The sequence below is a fragment of the Musca domestica genome, unplaced genomic scaffold (assembly GCF_030504385.1).
Source record: "Musca domestica strain aabys unplaced genomic scaffold, Musca_domestica.polishedcontigs.V.1.1 39, whole genome shotgun sequence".
Classification (NCBI taxonomy): domain Eukaryota; kingdom Metazoa; phylum Arthropoda; class Insecta; order Diptera; family Muscidae; genus Musca; species Musca domestica.
This window is the reverse complement of record NW_026712326.1, coordinates 6981995-7009854: the sequence shown is the minus strand read 5'-3', so window position 1 is coordinate 7009854 and position 27860 is coordinate 6981995. Positions and strand designations below refer to the sequence as shown.

General features: G+C 35.8%; 2 protein-coding genes across 2 annotated transcripts in view; one reads left to right on the top strand and one right to left on the bottom strand.

Moving 5' to 3' along the window:
• Positions 1-27860, bottom strand: part of LOC101894558 (sodium-dependent nutrient amino acid transporter 1-like) — a 73056-nt gene that overhangs the window by 21582 nt on the left and 23614 nt on the right. The gene's annotated exons all lie outside the window — the stretch shown is intronic.
• Positions 22201-27860, top strand: part of LOC101894056 (ankyrin repeat and sterile alpha motif domain-containing protein 1B) — a 46498-nt gene continuing 40838 nt past the window's right edge. Inside the window, exon 1 of the mRNA XM_059126497.1 lies at positions 22201-22294. The gene's annotated coding sequence lies outside the window, so the exon portion shown is untranslated. The remainder of the gene's footprint in view (positions 22295-27860) is intronic.

Below are 27860 nucleotides of genomic sequence, written 5' to 3'. Positions count from 1 at the left end.
AGGCTAGTCGCTAGCCATGTAGTGCGAATGGATGAGGATGCCCCAGCTCATAAGGCATATAAAAGCGAGCCGACTGATGGTTCACGCAGAAGGGGAAGGCCAAGAATTATATGAAAAGATCAAGTCGAAGACAATATATCGGAACATGGTCTTTCAAATTGGAAAACCTGCGCACAAGACCGACGCACCTGGAAATCTTTTCTAAACTCGGCTTAAGGAACAAAAGTTCTCGATAATCTTAACACCCCATACCTTAGCGACGTACCTTAAAATGTACTTCGAAGCCACATAAACAATTAGCAAAATATTGTCATTTCATGTAAAATAAATAAAAAATATAAAATATTGGAGGGCTCCGCCAACTCATCCTATTTTTTATGGTAGATTTTACTCAACTTTGAATGTATGCAGACATTTATTAATTCCATTCAAAACATATTTAGAAAATATCACATTGAGACATTTTGTCCATTTTGTTGCAAATCCTTTAATTGATGATAAATTGTTTAAACAATTTAAATTGTAATAATTCCATTAAATAAATGACACATTTTAGTCACACATTTGCCAAAGATAAAATTGTTGATTTGCATATGGTGTGGCACGGTAAATTAGTACTTGGTTCGGTTCTCTTTTTTTTTTCTTCAAAATTCCTCAAAACCAAAATATTTCCTCGAATTTATCAAAGCCAATTACCACAGCCACCACCAGACGGTATCAACCAGGCCCGGACAATCAAACTTTTGAACGTTTTGGGTGCGCGCTTTGCAATCACGTAATTCCCACACTTTAATTGCAATTGAATAATTGTGAACAATTACATTTTAAAGCGATTTACAAAACTCCCATTCTGTGACCAGACGGACGGACAGACAGCCAGGCAGATATCTTGAAGTACCACCACCATGGTCTCAAGTACTGCCACTCGAACTCCAAGAAACGTCACCCAAAAAGCCAACCGACCAAACAAATCTGTTTGCAATCAAATCAGCAACGGTAGTGATGGGTGGCAGCGTTTATTGGCTGGCTGTCTGCCGGCCTGCCGACTCACTGACTGACTGACTGTACGGTCGGTATTCGACATAAAATTTGACAAATTAACACAGATACGGACAACGTGGCGTTGCTGGAAAATATCCGAAATGTAAGTGAGATATGCTACAATAATTTCGTTCCACTGTCGATTTTTTGTTGGGTGTCAGACATGAAATGCAAAGAAATTAAATATTCTATTGCAACAAAATCTAATTTGGCGTGCAGTCTTAATGTGACTGATTGCCGCGAACTAATAAGCGTTGCAAGGTGGATTGGAAAGAAAATAATAAATTATAACGGAGTCAATTTGGTCAGGTAGACACTTTTTACTCACCAAGGGAAATCTAGAAAAAGGCAAACAATAGATGTGGACAAGTATTACCTACTTATCATCTGAACTAATTCTGATTTATATTACAAAGTGGCCGCTTTGGACAATTTCGACTATTTCCTTCACTTTATATGAGATATGTTCTATTTTCGGGAAAATGTTGAAAAATGCGTTAGGTACCAGACATATTGGAACAAGAAATTCCACTTCATCTAATACTGATAAAAATATGTTGATTTGGAAATTTGAAGAAAACCAGATATCTTTAAGCAATTTTCGGGAAGAACTGCTTATTATCATTTTTACCTTTTGTGGGGGAGGTATAAAAGGGAGTGAGCCCATAAATTCAGTATTCACACCTGATGTTTGATTGAGAAAGATATGTATACACCAAGTTTGAAGTTTGAATCGCCGACTTGTTTGGTAGGCCGATATCAATAATTTTCACACCGGAACTTGCGAGTAACTTGTGAGTAAAAATAAACAATTTGAAGAGAATCTGATGCTTATTTCGCATTTTATAAGATATATAATTATTCAAAATTTTGATCCGGAAGGATCAAACATATCCTGTGTTTAAAAAAATATTTGAATGCGTTCAAAAATTGATACAATCGAACTACTGTTTCACATTTCATAAGAGTTATAATTATTCAAAATGTTGACCCTTCGCGGGGAAGCTGCCGGAAACAGTGGTCCGATATATTCCGTCTTCACACCAGCTCTTGTGTTGGTAAAAATATTAGGATATGCGAAATTAGGGATAGTCGAACTCTTAGTTCACAATTTATAGGAATTATACTTACTCCAAATTTTGTAGTAGGTCGATATTTTTGCACCTAACCTAGCACAGATATCAATTTTGGAATTTGCAATGTTTGCAGAAAATCGAATGACTCTTTCTCTTTCTATGGTATGGCAATAGGTACCAGAAGGAGTGGACCGATGTTGCCCATCTCCGAAGCCGATCTAAGTTTGACACTAATATTACGATGCACCAAGTTTGGGCCAAATAGGTTACTCCCTTCGAATGTTATTGTGCGCACCAGCCTGACAGACAGAAGGACACACCTAGATCGACTCCCAATGCAACAAAACGGATTTGGTTCACAGGGACCTAGGGTCTAAAACCGTTATTTTGATGAGGCACGTTTGGTCGTAAAAAACACTATAAAGTAAGAAAGGATCGTTGGGAGTGCGACATACATAAACACTCACCATTTGTGGGGTGACGTACAATATGTGTTCTAGATCTAATGGTAGCAGAAATATTGAAATGTGAGAGGTGGTACTAGAAGGAATAGGTCAATATTTTCCATTTTAACCAAAATGTTGATCTTTTTGGGTATGAAAGCCATATGGCTCTAGAGTGTATATATTGATACGGCCAAAGCATGCCTTATCGAAATAATGATTTTAGACCCTGGGTCTGGACCAAATCCGTTTCAGGCCATTTGGAGTCGATCTAGCGGTGTCCGTCCGTCCGTCTGTCTGAGTGACTGAAGTATCCGATTTGATCAACATTTGTTACATAGTAATATTATTGTCAAAATTAATGCGAGTCCGCAGATGGGCAAAATCGGTCCACTCCTTCCGGTACCTCCCACACGAAATATCAACATTTTCAAAGAAAATAATTTACTGCACAGAAAGGCAGAGGATAATCAGATTTTGCTCCAACTTTGCAACTCCTAATATTTGTATCAATGCTAGGTCAGGTGCGAAAAGGAATAATAATATCGGTCCAGTCCATCCAGTATTTTCCCCACAAAGGGTCAACATTTTTTAACTCGTATAAAATGTAAGTGTCCGATTGTCTTCAAATTACGCACATCGCAATATTTTTATTAACCCAAGGTCTGGTGTAAAAATTAAATTTATCAGTCTACTTTCTGGTATCTCCCCCACAAAGGGTCATTCGATTTTATTCAGACTTGACAGATCTCAATATTTCCACAAGATCCGTTTTAAAGATAGTAGAGATCGGACTATTCCTTCGATTATAAAATCCGAAATAAGCATTCGGTTCTCTTTATACTTCACACATCCCATTATTTCTACTAACAGAGGATCTGCCGAGGAGATGGGATATATCAGTCCACTCCTTCTGGTCAAAATTTTGAATATCCGTGAAGCTCATAAAACGCGAAATTAACCTCCGATTCCATTCAGACTTGGCACATCTAAATATTTTCATCAACACAATATCCGTTTAAAGATGGTAGAGATCGAACCATTTCTTCTAGCACCTCACCCACATAGGATTCACAATGAATTTCGGTAATGTTCTGTTTTTGTCAAAAGGTTGTAATTAAACACTTGGGGTCTCGTGTAATGAAAATTTGTCAAATACTGGTCCTCAAATAGCGCCCCTAGACGTTGTTGTGAAGACCTTAACCGTTTTAATAACCAGAAGCAGTCGGTGTCGAGCAAGTTCGCTCTAATCGAAATCGTGAACAAGTAGAATTGATATTGGAAGCATTTTACTGCTTTCGAGTAGCTTAAAAGTCAAGTCGAGTAGAACTAATTATCGGAAATATTATATAAATATTGGAATCTCTATTTTTTTTTTTTTTTTTTTAATTTTCACATCTCGCTCTAAAATACTGGACTTTTTGGCAATCGAACAACATTCTGTTACATTTGGAGAAATTATTAAAAATTCTTTGGGTAATCGTACATGGCAGGACTAGGAGCCCTTGGAGAACACGTTCGTAAGGAAATGCTCAATGGTGGTTTTGAAGGTCCTTGCCATCTTATTCGTTATGCGCTGTTATTTTTCGATAAGATCTCGAAAGACTTTCTCGTTATATTATTAGAGTTTCTAAAACCAAACTTCAGCTGAAGCCAACCCATTCGATAATATCTGTTTTTGCATGCACGAGGATATAACAGATTCTGTCAGACTAAGCTTTCACATTTTATATTTTTTAGATGAGACTAAAGACTGATTTCCTAAAGTTTTTTGGAAAATAATAATATTTTCTCATGTTTCATACCCTCCGCAATACAATGTATGGAAGACATAATAGTGCATTATGCGGCTTACAACTCCTCCAAGTGATATTATTTCTCGATCAGCAAAAAGTTGTGTGTCGATTTCGCCACGCCCGTCGGCTTGTCTGCCCGTGTTTTGTATGCTAGAGTTTCTGATATTGAAAGGTGGGTCCACGATTTTGTGGTTTTAGTTTAGTTTGAACGAATTTTCTATAAATCGAGCTAATATATTTTTAGCGAAGAGCGAACAGAATTTTCTCAACCTTTGTATTTGGAGTTCACACTAGGTCCCACATTCTCTGGCAGATAATTGCCTATACAGGTCCACGTTTTTGTATAGCCCCATATTTATACCCTCTACCTTGAAAAGAAGGGCATATTAACTTTATCATTCCGTTTGTAACATCCTTAAATATTCGTCGTAGACCCCATAAAGTACATATATTCATGATCAGCATAAAATTCTAAGTCGATTTAACTGTCTGTCTATTGAAATCACAATACAGGCCACATTATTTGACGCAGAGCAGAAAAAATTTTATTGTGTCTAAGATGGTTTGTATTGAAAATTATCCACGGTCCACGTTTTGGTATAGCATCCATATAACGGTTCCTTCCGATATTCAGTATTTTAATAATTTTTGCCAACATTTTAACTGATTTGTCCAAAAATTGGTATTTGTAGTTTATAATGGGTTCTAGCTCCGATGGCAGAACATTTAAATCCACGTTTTCCTATAGCGCACATATAACGAAACCCACCGATATTCGATGTTTTGATAATCCTAGTCACATTTACCCACGAACTTGTTTCAAATTTGAGAAGATTTGGTAGATAACAATCCTTGAAGTATAAAATTGCTTTTTTAGAAGCCTTTAACAAGTAAAAAAATCAAATATTAATTTTTCGACAAATCCGTGAAAAATGTGGCGAAAATTATCAAAATACCGAATATCAGAGGAACCATAATATGGCGGATATACAAAGTTAATATACATGGAGGGTATATTCAGTATATTCAGCGTAGAGGGTATAAAAGGGTAGAGGGTATAAAAGTGATAACTCTCATACTATATACGAATTTCCAAAACTTTCGCAAAAATTGATATGGTGAGAAGATCGCTTTATATACCCTACACCACATAGTGGTAAGGGTATTATGTCTTTGTGCATTTGTTTGTAACATGGAGAAGGAAACGAGATAGACCCATACTTACTTTTGAGAACCTTCATAGAATCACCTTCTGAGTCGATTTATGCATGTCAGTCCGTCTGTCCGTCCGTCCGTCCGTCCGTTCGTCTGTCCATGTATTCTTGTGAACAAAATGCAGGTCGCATTTATTATCCGATTGAGATGAAATTTTCCAAACAATATTTTTTTGGCCCAAAGACGAACCCTATTGAAATTAGTGAGAATCGGATCAAATTTAGATATAGCTCCCATATATATCTTCATCCGATTTCGGGTTAAATGTGCACCAAATATCCACTATCAGTCCAAATTACCTGAATTTTGGCACACCCAACCGAGTTCGGCCTAGAAGCAAGTATATTAAATTTGGAGAAAATCGGTTCAGATATAGCTATAGCTCCCATATATATCTTTCATCCGATTTGATCTTTAAGTCCCTCACATTCCTACTATGCACTCCACAACCGTGATATTTGGTACCAGGTATTAGATGGAGCACAGAAATAGCTGTTTTAAATTTTATTGAAATCGGTTCAGATTTGGATATAGCTCCCATATATATCTTCATCCGATTTCGGGTTAATTGACCACCAAATGGTCAATATCAGCCCAAATGGCCCGAATTTTGGCACATGTGACCGAGATTAGCCTTAAAGCAAATACAACAAATTTGGAGAAAATCGGTTCAGAAAAAGCTATAGCTCCCATATATATGTTTTATCCGATTTGGTGTTTAAGCCTCTCACATTCGTAATATGCAATCCACAAGAATGATATTTGGTACCAGATATAAGATACAGCCCAGAAATAGCTGTTTGTAATTTTATCGAAATCGGTTCAGATTTGGATATAGCTCCCATATATATCTTCATCCGATTTCGGGTTAATTGTGCACCAAATGGCCGATATAAGTCCAAATGGACTGAATTTTAGTACATCGGACCAAATTCAGCCTAGAAGCAAGTTTATCAAATTTAGTGAAAATCGGTTCAGATATAGATATAGCAACCATATATATGTTTCATCCGATTTAGTGTTTTAGTCCCTTACATTCGTAATATTCACTCCACAACCGTGATATTTGGTACCAGGTATTAGATGGAGCACAGGAATAGCTGTTTTAAATTTTATCGAAATCGGTTCAGATTTGGATATAGCTCCCATATATATCTTCATCCGATTTCGGGTTAAATGTGCACTAAATGGTCAATATCAGCCCAAATCACCTGAATTTTCGTACATAAGACCGAATTCAGTCTAGAAGCTAATACGTCAAATTTGGAGAAACCCGGTTCAGAGATAGCTAAAGTTCGTAAAATGCACGATAGAATTAGATAGATTTTGATTTTGTACCAAATATCTTATAGAGCTCTGAAATGCCCTGTATAAACCCTTTTACGAGAGCTCTACTTAATATGCATAGTGGTGTAGGGTATCATATAGTCGGCCCCGCCCGACTTTTGAGCTTTCCTTACTGGTTATGTTTTAACAAAATAATTTCTTTCATGGCAAAAAACAATGTATATTTTATAATTTTTTCTCAACTTTTTCATATTAGATTTAGTTTTTAGAGTGTAAGCATTCAGATATTTTTGCCTTAAAAATTCACAACTTTTTAAATATTTTTTTATTTTATTTTAAACTTGCCGTATCTAAAGATCTCCGATCTCTATCTACGTTGGTGGTTTAGAGTGTCAAAACACTTTTAAGTTTCCATTGGCAAAGTGACACTTATGTAGAATCAAATTGAAAATCTTTTTTGAGTAACTATTCAAATGACATGTGAATGAACGAATATCCGGACAGGGCGGAGTGGATGTCAATGTGAACAGAACATTGCTTTATGGTCATGTCAAGCCAGCCCATAAACGAAATCTAAAAAATTGCATAATTTGTAGAACAGCATTCATTCATGGCAAGGCACTTGAAAATTCTTCTAAGAATGCAAAAAACAAATTGAATTGAATCAAAATAGACGAAAACGAAAAAAATGAAAACAAAACCAAACCATTTGTAATGACAACCAATTGGCGATAGTGGTGTTGGTGCAATAGTCGCCGTTTATTGGTTTTACTGCTTCGATATGACAACATTCATTAAGAGTGGCGGACGACGGCCAAACAATAATCTAAAGTGGCTGCCACACTGCCTTTGTTGTGGCAACAACATGTGTTGCCATTATTATTGTTGCCAATACCAATCGTATGAGTCATAACCTAAGAGTTCCATGAATTCGTTGTTTTTTGCCAAAAATGGATGAAAATAACAAAAATATTTTCAAAACGCTCCCAATTTTTAGAATTTTTTTTTTTTTTTCGTGCAGTTCATTGTATTTTCAGTGTTGAGACATTTTAGATATCTTTGACATACCGGGGGTTTTTGGTGGTGGCATTGGTGGGACATTGTTTAAATGCTTGATAGCATTTCACACGTCGCAACAAGCAAAATATCTAAAACCATTGAATCGATGTGGGCACATATTTGAAAAAGTTCTATGGGAAATTTCGAATTTTTGGTTGGGAAAAAGTAACACGGGGCCAGTTTTTATAAAAGGTCATGAAATTATATGGAACATAATGGGAGCTGAATATAGATTTGAATCAAAATTGAAAAAAAAACCGGCTAAATGCATAGCGTTATATGGTTGATATACGAAGACCAGTAATTTTTTGTCATTGGCTGTAGTACCAATCCCGAACTTCTACGTTATATGTGGGCTTCGTGCATTTGTATGTAACATGGAGAAGGAAGCCAGATAGACCCATAATTACTTTTTCTTTATAGAATTACTTTCTGAGTCGATTTATACAGGTCTGTCCTTCCGCCGTCTGACCATGTATTTTTAGTTAAAAACAAGTTAAAAAGCTGTAAGTTCGGCCGGGCCGAACTTTTAATACCCTACACCATTTGGTACAAATTTGGCAATTTCCAAAAAAAAAAACCGTTAAAAATTCTGTTAAAGTCTTAAAAATACCGAATGCTTATACGACGACGTGAACCTGCACAGACAATTTTCTGGCATGGGCTGAAGTATCCATTATGAACTTCACATGCGAAAATTGAAACAATCCCGGTAAATAATGTCCCTAAAATCATCAAAATACCGAATATCGGGGGGTACGGTATATGGGGGCTATATGAAGACGTGGACCTACATGGCCCATTTTCTGTTTTATGCTGCAGTATCTATTACGAACATCAAATGCCAAATTTGAAACAATTCCGGTGAATAATGTCGATAAAATCATCAAAATACCGAATATCGGGAGGTAGCGTTATATGGGGGCTATATGATAAATTGGACCTACATGGTCCATTTACGAACTTAACCTGCCTACTGGCAAAATATACATGTGTGCAAAATTTTAGCCTTCTATCTCAATTTGTTCGAAAGATAGCGTGATTACAACAGGCAGACAGACGGACAGACGGACACACAGACGGACCGACAAACAGACGGACACACAGACGGACATGGCAAAATCGTCTTAGAATTTTACGCTGATCAAGAATATATATACTTTGTTGGGTCTGACATGAGTATTTCGAGGAGTTACAAACGGAATGAAAAAAATTAATATACCCTCCATAGTATGGTGGAGGGTATAAAAATCAGATCGCATATTGAAATCGATGAAAATCGGTTAGAAAGATATATAGCTCCCATATTTACCTTCAATCGATTTCGGATTAATTATGCATCAAATGGCCGATATCAGTCCAAATGACATGAATTTTGTCACATCCGACCAAATTCAGTCAAGAAGTGAGTTGGTGAAAATCGGTTCAGATATAGCTATAGCTTACATATATATCTTTTTCCGATGTTAGGTTTATTGTGCACCGAATGGCTAATATATGCCCAAATGGACTGAATTTTGGCTCTTCAGAAACAATGTGATTTGATACCGGACATTCATTACAGCTACAAAATACCTCTGCCGAATTTCGAGATCGGTTCAGATTTTTATATACATTCAATATACATCTTCGTATGATTTTACGGTTATTGCCCTCCATATATGTAATATCAGTCAAAATTGGAGAGGTGTTTTCATATTCAACCGAATTTTTCCACTTGGTGAATCTCTGTACGGTACATATATTGCTCCAATAAATTATACTTATCGAAGTCATATCATGCACTGTAAAGAAATGTTATTTTGTACTAAGAGACAAAAGCCTCCGTCAGATTTGTGGAAAATTGATTCAGAGTTAGGTATTGTTCCCAAATTGTGACTACTCTAAAGCCATGACACGCATGTAAGTAAAGTTCAAAGTTGGTATAATCTACTTCACATAAATTCTCAATATAAAGTTTTTTGTTACGGGACCCCTACTAAATATACATAGTGGTGTAGAGTAACATATAGCCGATCCTGCCCGATTTTTGACCTTTCCTTACTGGTTTATCGCATGAGATTTTTTCAATTTGAATCACAATATAGAATTGTACATTTTGTGATATTTTTATACCTTAAAACACTATGTGTTGGGCGCATTATATTCAGATCGTAATTAACGCCTGATTTCCATTGTTGTAAAGTTAGGATCAGAATCAAAGTATATATATATATTTTCGAAGTTCAAATGGACCAACAATTAAAATTTTCCTGAGTTTACTGTCGTTCTACAGATCACAATTAAAAACCAATCGACACGGAATTTAGAATGAGGAAAGTTTTAGGACAGGACAGAAGTATACTATTTTGGACAGCAATTGGAATTTGTTTAGCAAGTTAAATGGACCCCAACTTTTGTGTGAGATGGTTTTGAATACCTATCAGCATGGCAGAGAGCGTAAATATAGTTTAAACGCCCCCGGTCAAATACCAAAGGTAATATTTGTACAGGACTGTATGGCATTATTTAAAAAAATCTGCTAATATGTGTTTGGACCTTAGAAGTGTTTACTATATATTATAGTGTTGTAGGGTATAGCATGGCCGGCTACGCTCTTCTATAGCTTTTCTTACTTGTTCTAAGCTGCATCTGATATCTTAACCTAAAAGCATGGTTAGGAGGTACATTTTTACTTATATATTAAACCGGATGAAACATGCTCTGAACCGATTTGACAAACTTGTTTTAAGCCTAAAGTCGAAAATCCAAAATCCATCCAATCTGGGCTGAAATTAAAAATTTGGTGCAAAATTAACAGGAAATCGGATAAAGACATATATGATAGCTACATCATAACTTCCACCAATTATCACTTATTTCAAACAAATAAACTGTGCAAAGTTTTATTTCAATCTAATCTCTAACCCAATCTAATCTCTAACCCATTCTTGAGTTACCAACAAAAATCGGCAAAAAAAATAAATAGTTTTGAAAATTTTTAAAATCTGTTGAAGTTGAAATTTATATTTACAGATTTGGAAAAAAAAATTAAATAAATTTGGTATCGATTGGAAAATGTGGCTAAAATCATCAAAATACCGAATACCGTGGGGGTACCGTTATATGGTGGATATACGATATTGTGGACCTATATAGATAATTCTCTGCCGAGGTATAAAATACACGCAAGGAACTCCTTGTGTGAATTTTCAGACAATTCCGTTGAAAAATGTGGGTAAAATCATGAAAATACCGAATATCGGGCGGTACCGTTATATGGGGGGTGTACGATATCGTGGACTTGTATAGACAATTCTCTCTCAGGGGGTAAAGTACTCGCAAGGAACTACTTGTGTGGATTTTCAGACGATTCCATTGAAAAATGTGGCCATCAAAATACCGAAAATCGCGGGGTACCGTTATATGGGGGCTATACGATATCGTGGACCGATATAGACCATCTTCGAACTAGACCTGCCAGCAGACAAAAGAGAGATCTGTACAAAATTTTAGCTTCGTATCTTAATTCGTTTAGACTGTAGCGTGATTACAACAGACGGATGGACGGATAGGGCTAAATCATCTTAGAATTTTACGCTGATCAAGAATATATATACTTTGTTGGGTCTAAAATGATTATTTCGATTACAAACGGAATGACGAACTTAATATACCCTCCATACTTTTTTTGGTGGAGGGTATAAAAATCGTAGTGTACCGCATTCGGAACACTAATAATCGTAGTGTACCGGAGTCGGAGGACTAAAAAAACGTTTATATAATAAAATATATTTTCCGGTACGGTACATTACCTTAGTGTACCACTCCACCTCGGAACGGTACAGAACACTACGGTACAGTACCATACTGTTTATTTTCGAACGCTGGTTAAAAAGCTTAAAAAAATCGAATAAAGGGAGTTATTGTTATATTGGGGTCTATACGAAGACGTGGACCTGCATAGTCAAATTTCTGTTATAGCCTGCAGTAGAAAAAGATGTGGACCTGCATACGCAGTTTTATGTTCCAGGCTGTAGTACCCATTACGAAATTCGAATACGAAATTTGAAGCAATTCCGATAAATAATGCCGCTAAAATCATAAAATGCCGAAATTAGGAAGGTGCCATTATTTGGGAGCTATAGGAAGGCGTGGACCTGCATAGACAATTTTCAATCCCAGCCTGTAGTATCCATTGTGAACTTACAATACGTAATACGAATTTTGAAACAATTGCGGTGAATAATTTTGCTTCATTTACCAAAATACCGAATTTTGGAAGGTACCGTTATATGGGGCTATAAGAAGACGTGGACCTACATACGCAGTTTCCTGTCACACTCTGCTCTACCTATTATGAACTTCGAATACGAAATTTGAAACAATTCCGATTAATACTCCTGCTTAAATCATAAAAATACGAGTTTAGGAAGGTACCGTTACGAAGGCGTGGGCCAGCATAGTCAAATTTCTGTTATAGCTTGCAGTACCCATTAGAAACTTCAAATACGAAATTTGAAACAACTCTGATAAATAATGTCGCAAAAATCATCAAAATACCGAATATAGGGAGGTACCATTATATGGAGGAGGTACCAAAAGTCCTGTGAAACAAAGTTCGTTCGGAAGCTAGAGTGATTTCCACAGACGGATAGACGGACGGACATCGCTAAATCTGATCAAGAATATATATAGGGATATAAAATGTATATTTCTAGGTGTTGCAAACAGAATGACAAACTTCATATACCCTACATACTATGGTGGAGGGTATAACACACCGGCGCGTCATTCGATTTTCTCTAACAATTAAATAAATAAATTAGTTATATTATGTTATTTAAAAATTAAAAGTTCATAGTAAAGATCATTTAAATAAAATCATTCCCACATTTGTTCAATTAAAAAACTAAACGCTATGTATTTTCAAATCTACCAAATAAATATTTTTAATAACTCCTTTTGAAAACAATTCAAATTTATTCAAACAAAAGAGCTTTTCATAACCGCCCATAATCCGCTAAAGTAAAGCTTTCATTTTTGTTTGTATTGTGGCTTCCACTTCCGTTCGCAACAAAGCTTATCGCTGACTTTCATAACTGTCACTTTGATTGTTTGTTGGAACTGACAAACGAAAAATCATATTGTGTTCATTGAACACAGCTCTCTCAGCCCTTAATACCCCGACGTTATGTGATGGTGAATAGTTGGAGGAGGGGTATTTCTGTAATGACTGACAGGCATTGTTATTTGTCATCTGGTTTTATGGTTAACCTTTCATGGTTTATGGCTGGTCGTTGAATTTAGTTATTGACTAAGGCGTTGACGACAAACAAATGACAGCGTCGTCTATTCTCTTCCCTGTTGTTTGGTAGACTCTTCGTCTCACATAAAAACAATTCGTTGTTTGTTGTCTTGAGTCGTTCTTGGCATTCATTGAATGTAATATAACATACTATGTACATGAGGGCAGTGTTGCCATTTCGTACAATTTTCCGTCCAAAATTGATTATTAGAAGTGTCTACCGAAAATTCAAATTTTATGTAACGAAAGGTTATATGCAGCAACGAAGTAAATGGAAGGAATTGTTTTATTTATAGATATTTTTGGTACACGATATCTATTTCTCCAAATCGGCAGAAAATTTTGTTTGACATCCATCAAAATATCAACAAGTTAAAAAAGCAGTAAGTTCGGCCGGGCCGAACTTTGAATACCCTCCACCATTTGGAACGAATTAGAAAATTTTCAAAAAAATAAAATCCATTAAAAATTCTTTAAAATATCTGATATAGGAAGGTGCCGATATATGGGGGGATATACGATATTGTGGACCTATAAAGACAAATCTATGTCTGCGTGTAAAGTACTCACAAGGAACTCCTTGTGTGGATTTTCAGATAATTCCATTGGAAAATGTGGCTAAAATCATCAAAATACCGAATATAGGGGAGTACCGTTATATGGGGGATATACGATATTGTGGACCTATATAGACAATTCCGTTTCAGGGGTAAAATGCTCACAAAGAACTCCGTGTGTGGATTTACAGACAATACGATTGGAAAATGTGACTCAAATCATCAAAATACCGAATATCGGGGGGTACCGTTTTATGAGGGCTATACGATATCGTGGACCTATATAGATAATTCTCTGCCGAAGTATAAAGTACCCACAAGGAACTACTTGTGTGGACCTTCAGAGAATTCCGATGAAAAATGTGGGTAAAATCATCAAAATACCGAATATCGGGGGTACCGTTATATGGGGGATATACGATATCGTAGACCTGTATAAACAATTCTTTTTGAGGGGGTAAAATGCCCACAAGGGACTCCTTTTGTGGAATTTCAGACAATTCCATTGACAAATGTGGCTAAAATCATCAAAATACCGAATACCGTGGGGGTACTGTTATATGGGGGCTATACGATATTGTGGACCTATGTAGATAATTCTCTGCCAAAGTATAAAGTACCCACAAGGAACTCCTTGTTTGGATTTTCAGACAATTTCGATGAAAAATGTGGGTAAAATCATAAAAATACCGAATATCGGGGGGTACCGTTATATGGGGACTATACGATATCGTGGACCGATATACCCTATCTTCGAACTTGACCTGCCTGCAGACAAAAGAGAGATCTGTGCAAAATTTTAGCTTCCTATCTTAATTCGTTTAGACTGTAGCGTGATTACAACAGACGGACAGACGGACGGACAGGGCTAAATCGTCTTAGAATTTTACGCTGATCAAGAATATATATACTTTGTTGGGTTTAAAATGATTATTTCGATGAGTTACAAACGGAATGACGAACTTAATATACCCTCCATACTTTTTTTGGTGGAGGGTATAAAAAGAACTATTTTTTTTGAAAAATGGTTTTAGGTGTTGTTGTCTAGGTTGGAAAGACGGAGGAGGGTTTGGGAATGCGCACTATGATTGTCCGAAAATGGCTAAATTATACTTAATTTGCTGTTTAGTGAATGAATAGAGCTTGAATCCTGAAATTTGATGCTGAGGTCACTGTTGGTTTCTAAGATTAAGATATGGTGGAGACCAACTTTTATTATGAATAATTGCTATATTTTTATACCCTCCACCATACTATGGGGGGTATATTCATTTTGTCATTCCGTTTGTAACTCCTCGAAATACTCATGTCAGACCCAACAAAGTTTATATATTCTTGATCAGCGTAAAATTCTAAGTCGATTTAGCGATGTCCGTCTGTGTGTCCGTCTGTTTGTCGGTCCGTCTGTGTGTCCGTCTGTCCGTCTGTCTGCCTGTTGTAATCACGCTATCTTTCGAACTAATTGAGATAGAAGGCTAACATGTTTGTTTTGCCAGTAGGCAGCTTAAGTTCGTAAATGGGTCATGTAAGCCCCATATAACGGTTCCTCCCTATATTCGGTATTTTGATGATTTTAGCGACATTATTCACCGAAATCGTTTCAAATTTGGTATATGAAGTTCGTAATGGATACTTCAGCCTATGGCAGAAAATTGTTTGTGCAGGTCCACGTCTTCATATAGCCCCCATATAATGGTACCTCCCTGTATTCGGTATTTAAAATTACGTATTTAGAGTTCGTAATGGGAACTACAGTCTGTGACAGAAAATTGCCTATGCTGGTCCAGGTCTTCGTATATGCCCTATATATCAGTACCTCCCTATAATCGGTATTTTGACGATTTTAGGTACAGAAAATTGTCTATGCAGGGTCATACGGTATTTTGATGAATTTAGCTACATTAATCACCGTTTATTTCAAGTTTCAAATTTGAATATGGTAATGCCTTATGACAAACAAAGACTATGTAGATCCACCAATATAACGGCTGTTTTCGGTATTTTTACAGAATTTTTAACGGATTTTATTTTTAACAAGTAAAAAAGCAGTAAGTTCGGCCGGGCCGAACTTTTAATACCCTCCACCATTTGGTACAAATTTGGCAATTTCCAAAAAAAAAAAAAAAAAATAAAATCCGTTAAAAATTCTGCTAAAATTTTACAAATACCGAATGCTTATACGACGACGTGGACCTGCATAGGCAACTTTTGTCATAAGTTATTACAATATTTAAATGCGAAACTTGAAGAAAAATCTGTTTATAATGTAGCTAAAATCATCAAAATACCGAATATGTGGGGTACCGTTATATGGGGGCTATACGAAGACGTGGACCTGCACAGACAATTTTCTGGCATGGGCTGAAATATCCAATACGAACTTCACACGAAATTTGAAACAATCCCGGTAAATAATGTCGCTAAAATCATCAAAATACCGAATATCGGGGGGTACGGTATATGGGGGCTATACGAAGACGTGGACCTACATGGCCCATCTTCTGTTTTATGCTGCAGTATCTATTACGAACTTCAAATACCAAATTTGGAACGATTCCGTTAAATAATGTCCGAAATACCGAATATCGGGGGGTATTGTTATATGGGGGCTATACGAAGACGTGGACCTACATGGCCCATTTTCTGTTTTATGCTGCAGTATCTATTACGAACTTCAAATACCAAATTTGAAACAATTCCCGTGAATAATGTCGCTAAAATCATCAAAATGCCGAATATCGGGGGGTATTGTTATATGGGGGCTATATGAAGACGCGGACCTACATGGCTCATTTTTTGACTTAGAATGTAATATCCGTTACGAACATCAAATACCAAATTTGAAACGATTCCGGTAAACAATGTCGCTAAAATCATCAAAATACCGAATATCGGGGGGTACCGTTATATGGGGGCTACACGAAAACGTGGACCTGCACAGATAATTTTCTATCTTAGGTTTTAGTATCTATTACGAACTTCAAATGCCAAATTTGAAACAATTCCGGTGAATAATGTCGGTACAATCATCAAAATACCGAATATCGGGAGGTACCGTTATATGGGGGCTATATGAGAACTTGGACTTACATGGCCCATTTACGAACTTAACCTGCCTACTGGCAAGATATACATGTGTGCAAAATTTTAGCCTTCTATCTCAATTTGTTCGAAAGATAGCGTGATTACAACAGACAGACAGACGGACAGACAGACAGACAGACAGACAGACACACAGACAGACAGACGGACATGGCTAAATCGTCTTAGAATTTTACGCTGATCAAGAATATATATACTTTGTTGGGTCTGACATGAGTATTTCGAGGAGTTACAAACGGAATGACAAAATTAATATACCCTCCATAGTATGGTGGAGGGTATAAAAATGTCCAAATTCGTTCAAAATTGTGGACGGTATTCAAAGTTCGGCCCGGACGAACTTTTTTCTTTTTCACTTGTTATTATTATTATTCGGATCAAACTTGCTTGTTTCGAATTATTCGAAACCAAAAATTTTCGACCAATTCCACAATTGGCCTAACACTTGTTTTGGTCGGTCGCACGCTTCCAAAACTACAACATTGTTTGTGCGTGAAGAAATACAATTAAAGTTTGACTTACAGACTGGCTGACTGACTGTCATACCGTCTGTCCGTCAGAGTGTGTTCGTCTATTGTCACAAAAAGATTGAAATGCGAGGGTGGTTGCTTGCGTATGGGTATGGGCGTTTATTTGTGTGGGTGTGGGTTTGACACGGAGCGCTGGCTGTTTACAAATGAGAGTCGTTTTATCTTCTGTAACAATAACACTTTGTATTAGACATGCGCCCAACTTAAGTGAGAGTGGTCTTCTTTTGTTGTGTCTTTTCCAAAAAAACATTCAAATATTTACCTCGCACACCAAGTGAGAGTATTCTCACATGGGTGTAATGTACCCAAGTAACAACAACTTGTCCGTCTGTCTCTCTGTCTATCCGGGTACACAGATACTTCTTTTTATTCTTCGCTGTGAAGTCGAAATTGTAAATAATATGACTGGGCTGCAGTCGTGTGATAATAACATCACCGAAAACAAATTACAACGTTCTGGTGTTTATGTTGGTATTGATGTTGTCACTGCTGCTTGTTGTCTTATTTTTGTTTACATGTTTGTCTTATTCCGCCATCCGTTCATCCGCCTTGTGTTGTTATTTGTTTGCTGCCTTGTTTGTTAATTTTCCAGCGGAAAATGTTCTCAATTTGTATCGGATATACTCTGAATGGCTGAGCGGTCTGGCTGGCTGATGACCGACTGACTGAACGTAATGAGCAGCAAATCTCCTTTAGAAAAATGAAACAAAGCCAAACAAACATCTGGAGAAATTTAATTAGATAATAACCATAAAATTTGGTATGGAATCGACAACAACAACAGCAACAAAAATAAACTTGATTATGGACGATTTGACATTTTCACCAAACCGCCAAGTGGTGCTATTATTTTATGGCATGCAATGAAGTGGAATGCTTTGTCTAAATTGGTTTTCTTCAATTTCAGGGGAAAAAAGATGGCAAACACAACTGGACAATTTTATAATTATTATATGTAATCGAGTGATATAAGAATAATTTACGAAATAATATCGTTAGAAACTTATTTTATAATTTTATTCAAAACTGAAATATATTTACGAAACGGGGAACCGGAAATGTTAAATTATACTCAATCAATTGAAAATATTAAGCAATACCTTCAAAACTTAACAGGTACAGGCGCTTCGATCTGCCGGGCGCATATTTAATATTTGTACTATTACTGTTTATAGCCATGCCGTTACATTGAATGTTACCAATATTCGAACTATGTACAAAATATAGACTTTCTGCTAAAGGGATTAAATATCGTGGACCGATATAGCCCATCTTCGAACTTGACTTGCCCGCAGACAAAAGACAGATCTGTGCAAAATTGTAGCTTCCTATCTTAATTCGTGATTATAACAGACGGACAAGGCTTAATCGTCTTACAATTTCACGCTGATCAAGAATATTTTGTTGTTGCAAAATGGTCAGTCTTAATCCCTTTATTGTTGTTTTTATAAAAACAACGTTTGGTTATTAGTGGAGAACGATTGTAATGTTTACCAGGGGGTAAAGCAGGGAATACATAGGTTTCGGAAATATATATACTTTGTTGGGTCTAAAATTATTATTTCGATGAGTTACAAACGGAATAACGAACTCAATATACTTTCCATACTATGCACAGGGTGAGATAAAAAACTACAACAAAGCCAAACACCATAATTTTTATATATATTTTTAAATTTTATTGAATGAAAGCAATACATGTCGGAAATAGCATCAAATTTTAGAATAAGTTTAGATTTGTTCGAATTTATCACCTTTGGCACGAAATATGGCCTTTAACGACCAATGAAACCGTCACACGTCGCCCGTGCCGGCGAAGCGCTTGCTTGAAGTGATCGACACTTTGGTGTTTTTTAGTGCCAACCTTGCTCTCCAAAATACTCCAAACACAATAGTCCAACGGATTGGTATCCAGAGATTTTGGTGGTCATTGTGCGCTGGAAATGAAATGGCCAACCGAAGGTGTACATTTTCAGCTGACCTCTTTGGCAAGTAAACACGATCATTTTGTTTGTTTACAAACTGCTGGACAACGAATGTTTTCTCATAGGAGAGAGAGAAAACCAAATTCGGCAGTTAACCACTTTCGGCCAAGCGGAGCAACTCTTAAGCTCGTTTGAGTCTATTTCCTTTCGGGGAAAGTTCTTGCTCTTTTTGGAATTTCAATGTATTTTTGCAATGTCTCATTTTGCAACATTTCCGAATGGAATATTGCGATATGTTCAGCTCTCGGGTAATTTTTCGGCCACTGCGCCGCGGATTTCGATCAAGTCGTTTCTTTACTTTTCGAACCATTTCTGCAGATGATGCTGTTTTCTTCCGTCCACTTCCTTGACGTCGGGCTACCTTACCAGTATAACGGTAACGAGCGATGGTACGAGACGCAAAAGATTTATTCACATTTAAATGCTGGAGTGCTCTAACGATGGCCACTTGTGGTTTTCCAGCCTAATGTAAAGAAATCACACTATCGCACTTGAATTCCATCAATATTGGTTTTTTTCTGGAAAATTCTAACCAAAATGCTTTTGTACGCTTGTAAATAATATAATGAGCTGTCACTGGAATAATTTTAACAGCTGTCGGACGAGTGACTTATAAATCACAGCAGTCTGAAGTTGGTTGCAGTTTTTTCATCTCATCCTGTATATCCAACTCTGAATCGATTTTCAACGAATTTGACGAAGGGTTTTGTATCCCTAGTACCAAATAGCATTGTTGCAATCGTAAAATCGAATGAAGATGCATATCGAAGCTTTATAAAAATCTGAACCGGTTTCGATATTATTTGACAGAGGTATTTTAACACCAAATAGGATGCAACATACATATGGGAGCTATAGCTATGTCTGAACCGATTTCCACCAAATTTGAATACTTATTTCTAGGATGAATTCAATTGAAATTGCTGAGATTCAGTTATTTGGACTAATATTAGCCATTTGGTGTACAATAAACTTGATGTAGGATAATGATATATGAGAGCTATATCCTATTCAGATCCGATTTTGACAACATTGTGAGCACTTATTTCTGAGCTGGTACCAAATATCATTATTACGCATGTGAGGGACTTAAAACCCCAAATCGCATGAAACATATATATGTGAGATAAAGCTATATATATAGCTATAGCTATATATTCTCCAAATTTGATGTACTTGCTTCTAGGCAGAATTCGTTCGGATATGCTAAAATTTAGGTAATTTAGACTGATATTGGCCATTTGGTGCACAATTAACCCGAGGCGTTTGAAGATATATATGGGAGCTTTATCTAAATTTGAACTGATTCTCACCCTTTTCATTCAGATTCGTTCTTGGGCTAAACAAATATTGTTTGGAAAATGTCATCTCAATCGGATAATAATCTGCATTTTGTTCTGAAGAATACATCGACAGACGGATTGATATGCATACATCGAATCAGAAAGTGATTCTATGAAGATCCTCAAAAGTAAATCTCGGTTCCTTCTTCATGTTACAAACAAATGCACAATAACATAATACCCTTACCACTATATGTAGGGTATAAACACTTGATGTGTATTAAATCAAAAGAATGAACATGCATCCAAATTATTTGTTGTTATTAATATTCCCAGATACGATTTACATTTTTGTTCAATGACTTTTTTAAAAATTTTAAAGTTTATTCGAGTTTGTAGCATTTTGAAGAAAATTTCAAACCTGCGAATCTAGCTTAACTTTTAAAATCTTAACTTTCCAATCTCTTTAATATTTTGTTAAACATTTGGTCATTGAAATTTTCAATTTAATTCTGAATAACAATAGGGACGAAAGATTTAATATATTACCCTTTCATTCCCATCATTAAACATCACCACCCCGTTCTTAAAACTTCTCGCGCGACCCACGTACGTTAAGTACAATTTCCTTTTGATGATGACACTTCTGACAGCATGCAATCTACTCTTTGGCACGCATTTTCTTTCAGTTATTTTGACTATTACACACACTCTCTCTCGCTCTCCGACACAAATCACACCCCCAATTTTCGCCCCAACAAAAGCAACAAAATTACGACAATAACTTTCTCTCATTTCTTGCTCTTCTCCCATCGTTGTAATTGAAATGCGAGCAAATTGTGCGGAGAAGAAAGAAAGAAAAATATGCAGGCATTTTTCTCATAGCTATGCCAGCCGTAAAAGTCAGGCAGGGAAATTAGTTTGAATTGGAAAGACGAAAAATGAGCACCGACGTTTTGAAGAAGCAGCAGATATAGGCACTTGTCTGTTCAAACGCGTTTGTTTGCTATTGTCAATGGCAAATGAAGAAAAATTTCCAAAAGTGATTAACATTTTGTTGTTTGTTTGATAAAGTTTACAAGAAAACAAAAAATGTTGGGCCGGGATTGAAAACCTTTTGTCAATTTTGAATATGGAATTGAAATATTGCAAGTTGACAGTGTCTGCTGCTACCACCACTTCAGCTATTGGATAGAAATGAGCAGAGCGTAAAGTGTCTTTGTCCTGCTTGGTTGTATGTCTGTCTGTCTAACTGCTGTCTCACTTGATTATTAGTTGGGTTAGCTGCCGTCAATTTGCCTGGGTGCTCTTCTTCTACTCCAAGTGCCAGCTACTCTTCTATGCGCTGCCTGAGCATTGCGGAGCGGAGTTGACAAACCTCAGTCAGTAGCCTTTAGAATTTCAAATAGAATTGCAAACCCGCAGATACAAAACACAACTCAAAACTATCACACAACCCAAAATAGAGAAAGAAGTGTTGATTGGAAATTTATCTTAAAAATAATTTAAAAAATTGTGGAAAAGAAAATTAAAAAAAAAAAAAATCAAACAACAATAAGCGCTGGAATATGTTAAATGGAATAAAGCTGAAATAAAAAAATCTCCGGCCGAAAAAAGAATTACAAATGAAAAGGTAAAGAAAGCCCAGAGAAGTTTTGCAGGAGAATTCTCCTACTTCATTTCATTTCTCCTAGGAGAAGAAGAAAATTTTCCCATTTTATATGTATTTGTGTGTGTGTGTGTCTGTGTGCAAAGCTTGTGAAGTGAAAAGTGAAAAGCCCAAACGAAACGGAATGAATAAAGCAATCCCCAAACGGGGTACACGCCTTTTAAGGTGCATACACAAACGAAATCGTCGTCCCGAAAAAGTGTTAGAACGTTTGCAGAATTCCAACGGTGCGTACATCGACTGCTACTTTTCCGCGCTCGTATATGGAAATATGGCAAAAACAATAATAGAAATTTATTGGCAATAATCAAACAAACAAAAAATGGTTAATAAATATTAATTCAATTCGCCAAATAGATACGTCAAGTGAGTGTTCGGGCAAATGATTCATTTCGCCTAACGGTTAGTAGTGATGGTATTATTCGCTAAAAAAAATTGATTGTATATAGAAAAAGTGTATGTAGAATACAACGTTTGGGCTTATACCATAAATGAGAAAAAAAGAAATCATGTTAACAGTTGCCCAAAAAAAATATTCAAGAAAAATTGAAAAAATAAATATTTGAAAAAAATTAGTGGGGAGAAAGAATACAACACCAATTGAACTAAGAAAAATTGTTCACAGAATTTGATTTCATCAAAGACACAATTCAGAAAACCCGTATGTATGTAAACAAAATTTAAATAGACTTTTTAAATTCTAGTCACGTTACATATATAAGCTTCTCCTCTCTATCTGTCATTGGATTCCGCATTTGCTATTATTACCATATTTTTTTAATTAATTTAAACTAAACGAAACTCAGTGATTCACAGAAAAATCCCAATTAGACGTTACAAATTCCCACAAACCAAAACCAAACGCAAACCATTGAAACCTCATTTACAGTTGGGTTTTGTTTGTTCGGTCGTAAAACAGCGAACTACGGAACACACCTCTCAAATTAAAGATGTTGAGTAAATATTATAAAAAAATGCTATGAGAGTATTTTTGTTGTTGTTTTTTTTTTTGTTTCGACTCATAAATATGTCTACATTAAGATGTTTATAAACAAACATACGTATCTACCTGTCTGCCACCTTCTAGCCAGGTATGGGATACTAAATTAAACAAAAAAGGGAAGGAAAAATATATAATTGCTGACAACATGAGACCTAAATAATTATCTGCTCAATCTCAATTGGGGCTAAAGATAAATAAAATAAAAAGGAATGGGATTAAAATCCCCATTTTTTATAGTATTCTATTTGATTTATAATAAAAGGAATGCGATTGGCTTCAGAACTTCCAACAGATTGTATCACAAGCATAAAGGTACATTTTGGTATATCGTAGATTCAACGATTATGATTCTAAAATTTGTAATATATCGAAACATGGTTCAACGGCCTCAGATGTATGGGAAGGTGTGACAAAAAATTCTCTAAAACAATCGATCTGATTTTTTTTAGAGAATCTTCGTAATGCCTAAAGTATAATGTTATCAAAAATTAATTGTGAAGATTGGTCCAGGTTTAAGCATAGTGCCCCATATAACGGTACCCTCCGATGAAGAACATCTGAAGATTTTGGTTTTTCTTTTATACCCTACACCACATTATGAATTTGTTATTCCGTTTGTAACACCTCGAAACATACATTTTAGGCGTTACAAAGGATATATATTCTTTATCAGCATAGAATTCTATGTTGATTTAACGAACGAATTGAAGTAGGTTAATAAAATTTTACTCAGATGTGTGTTTGTTCTACAGGAATTTTGGTATTGAAAATAAGCTATATAGGTCCACATTCCTGTGTAGCCCCATATAACGTTACCTCCCTATATTCGGTATTTTGATGATTTTAGCGACATTAAACACTGCAATTGTTTCAAATTTCGTATTTGAAGTTCCTAACGGGTACTACAGCCTGTGACAGAAAATTGCCTTGCAGGTCCAAGACTTCGTATAGCCAGGACTTCGTTTAACAGTTTTTCCATATATTCGGTATTTTGCTGATTTCTGTAACATTAGTTACCAGAATGGTTTCAAATTTCATATTTGCTTCTCGTAATAGGTCTGTAATCGGTGACAGAAAATTGACTCGTATAGCCCCATATAACGGTACCTCCATATATTCAGTATTTTGAAGATATTAACTATATTATCCACCGGAATTGTTCAGATTTCGTATTTGCAGTTTGTAATGGGTACTACAGTCTGTGACAGAAAATTGTCTAAGCAGGTCCAAGTTCTCGCATGGCCCCCATATAAGAATTCTTCCCCATATTCGGTATTATGATGATTTTTGCCACATTGTTCGCCGGAATTCCAAATTCCTTCCAATTGGTGGAGGATATTCAAAGTTCGGCCCGACAGAGCCTACTATTTATACCCTAGGTGGTCAGGGTATTATGTTTTTGTGCATTTGTTTGTAACAGGCAAAAGGAAACGAGGTAGACCCATAGTTCCTTTTGATGATCTGCATAGAATCACATTCTGAGTCGATTTATGCATGTCCGTCCGTCCGTCTGTCCATGTATTTTTTTAAACAAAGTACAGTGCGCATTTATTGCCCTATCCAGATGATATTTTGCACAAATCATTTGTTTGGCCCAAGGACGAACCCTATTGAAATTGGAAATAATCGGTAAAAATTTAGATATATATTCTCGTCCGATTTGCCTTTTATTGTGCACCAAACGTGTAATATCACCCCAAATAGTACGGAATTTTGCACATACAAGCAAACTAGGCCTGAAAATAGTATGCCAAATTTGATCGAAATCGGTTCAGATATAGCTATAGCTCCCATATATATTGTTCATCCGATTTGTTATTTTTGTTCTCCGCAGCCGTAATATGCACTCTGTAACAACAATATTTGAGAAAATATATTAAATACAGCTCAGAAATACATTTGCTAAGTTTTATCGAGATCGGTTCAGATTTAAATATAGCTCCCATATATAACTTCGTCCGATTTACCTTTTATTGTGCACCAAACGTCTAATATTTGTCCAAATGGGATGGAATTTGGCACTTACTACCGAATTGAGTAAAGTGGTGTAAGGTATCATAAAGTCGGTCCCGCCCGACTTTAAGACTTTCTTTATGGTTTTTAGTTGTTTCTATTAAAATTACTGTAATTTGGCATTTTGTGTTCTTAGCCTGGTGTTACCAAATGTCTTTGCAAAAAAACTGTTTATATGGGTCCCGAATTTTATATAGCTCCCACAGAATCCTATGCCAGATATGAATACTGTTAAGCTTTTTCAACATAGCTCCCATCGAATCCTATCACCGATTTCCTTGTTTCTGAAAAGTTTTTACCATATTTTTCAATCAATTTTGCAGAATTTAACATTCATTTTTGGGATAGGGTAATGGATGTGATGTGCCAAAAATTGTCAACATTAGACATATTTGTGGTATAGTTCAGCCGATTTAAGGAATTTTCAAGATTTTGACAATATTTTTTACACGGTATGGTAAGTATGCCTCTTATATAAATACACCTCAACATTTGCGTATTTTCAAAATTAAATGATATTAAGAAACTGTAAAACTTTCTTTCGTAATCTTCACACCTTTTTTAGTATTTGAAAAACAAAGTTTGAGAGAGGAAAGAAATTGCCTAAGAAGTAGAACTTATTTTAATTTAACAGTATACTCCAAAAAATGGAATTCTAAGAGTTTAGTTTTACTGCAGCTAGAATTAAAAAAATATGAATATGTCACTGAGTGAAAAATATTGATAGTACCATTTACAATAACATTCAAACTGAAAATAATAGGTAAAACACTAATACTTTGTGTAATTGAATTTTTGAAGAATTCAACATTCTCTACCTTGGGTTTGAGGTAAATGCTTTAATGAGGTAAATTATTTCCTTTCAAAATTTCCAACATATCTGTGGAAGGTACCAGAAAGAGTGATCCGATATTGTCAATCACTGCGCACCATTGCAAAAATATTCATAGCAATATTCAAAGCAATACAAATCAAATACTTCCTTTCGATAGCTGTTAAATTGGAGCTGTTATGGGCCTATACCAAAACCACAAATTTTCTACAATTATAGTTGTTTGTGAGTTTCCTATTGTGCATTTTCGTTGAAAAATCTGGCAAAAATCATAAAAATACGAAATGTCAGGGTGTACTGTTATATGGGGAATGCAGAAAAGCCAGGATACATTTTTAACACTTTTGTTGAAAAATGTGTCTAAAATCATTGAAATACTGAATAAATGCATTTTTATGGGATCTATAGAAAAACATAGACCTATGTGGACAATGTTATACTGTAGATGGTAGATCCCGTCATGGTACAATAAAAAGGTTTGATGGGGCTACCAGCTGATTGCAATTTTGTTCCACGTATTCCTGACTTTTTCCAATTTTATGTACATATTTATTGTTTTGAAAAATGAAAAAAAAAAATTATTTTCAAAATCAATGATTGAAATTGCTGGGCGAGAACAAGTGATACTAACCAGATTTGCAATGGTATTGAAAGATTAAACACTTTGGATCATATTTTGAGAGAAAATCCAGACATATCATTAATCTTTCGCGCCATTTACTCATTTTAAAATTGAACAAAAAAATAGCAAAAAAATGAAAAAATATATGTGTATAAATAATAATTCAAAATGCTGCATTTGAATCAATTTCTTTAAAAATGTGACTCAAACGATCAAAGTACCCGGAGGCTATAGAAAAACGTTACCCTGTACAGACAATGTTCTGCCATCAAAGGTAGTCCCCACTGCAAGCTCTAGGTACCGAATTTTAGAATTTTATTGCCCTATCCAGATGATATTTTGCACAAATCATTTGTTTGGCCCAAGGACGAACCCTATTGAAATTGGAAATAATCGGTAAAAATTTAGATATATATTCTCGTCCGATTTGCCTTTTATTGTGCACCAAACGTGTAATATCACCCCAAATAGTACGGAATTTTGCACATACAAGCAAACTAGGCCTGAAAAATAGTATGCCAAATTTGATCGAAATCGGTTCAGATATAGCTATAGCTCCCATATATATTGTTCATCCGATTTGTTATTTTTGTTCTCCGCAGCCGTAATATGCACTCTGTAACAACAATATTTGAGAAAATATATTAAATACAGCTCAGAAATACATTTGCTAAGTTTTATCGAGATCGGTTCAGATTTAAATATAGCTCCCATATATAACTTCGTCCGATTTACCTTTTATTGTGCACCAAACGTCTAATATTTGTCCAAATGGGATGGAATTTGGCACTTACTACCGAATTGAGTAAAGTGGTGTAAGGTATCATAAAGTCGGTCCCGCCCGACTTTAAGACTTTCTTTATGGTTTTTAGTTGTTTCTATTAAAATTACTGTAATTTGGCATTTTGTGTTCTTAGCCTGGTGTTACCAAATGTCTTTGCAAAAAAACTGTTTATATGGGTCCCGAATTTTATATAGCTCCCACAGAATCCTATGCCAGATATGAATACTGTTAAGCTTTTTCAACATAGCTCCCATCGAATCCTATCACCGATTTCCT